Genomic DNA, 467 nt, shown 5'->3' on the forward strand with positions numbered 1-467 from the left:
TAACAATGCCTGGTTTTAGGCATTACTCACATTGCCTAATCCGCCAATTTTTCTTTGCCATTTTTTGAACCTTTGCGAATTGATTTATAACTGAAATTTATACTCTACTTGTAGCTAAAAGAGTGCACTTTAATTTAATATAAAAATCATTAAAATCTATTTGCTAAAAGTATAAAAAATATTTGCCGAAACATTTTAAAGAAATGGCAAAGTAGGAAATATTTGCAGCATCGTATTCTTTGCGATTTTATGAACCTTTGCAAATAGATTTATAACTCAAAAAGATACTCTACGTGTAGACAAAAGAGTGCACTTTAATTTAATATAAAAATTATTAAGATTCGCTCGCTCTAAGTATAAAAAATATTTGCCGAAACTTTTGAAAGAAATTGCAAAGATTCACAATTTGCGGCATTGCTTTCTCTGACATTTTCTGAACTTTTTATGCTAAATTTATAACTCGAAAA

The 467-nt window shown here is 28.3% G+C and overlaps 1 protein-coding gene across 1 annotated transcript in view; it reads right to left on the reverse strand.

The window, feature by feature from the left end:
- Window positions 1-467, reverse strand: part of LOC106789195 (sortilin-related receptor) — a 23,456-nt gene that overhangs the window by 11,679 nt on the left and 11,310 nt on the right. The gene's annotated exons all lie outside the window — the stretch shown is intronic.

This window comes from Polistes canadensis, unplaced genomic scaffold, assembly GCF_001313835.1.
Source record: "Polistes canadensis isolate GaletaPanama2010 unplaced genomic scaffold, ASM131383v1 scaffold_170, whole genome shotgun sequence".
Classification (NCBI taxonomy): Eukaryota; Metazoa; Arthropoda; class Insecta; order Hymenoptera; family Vespidae; genus Polistes; species Polistes canadensis.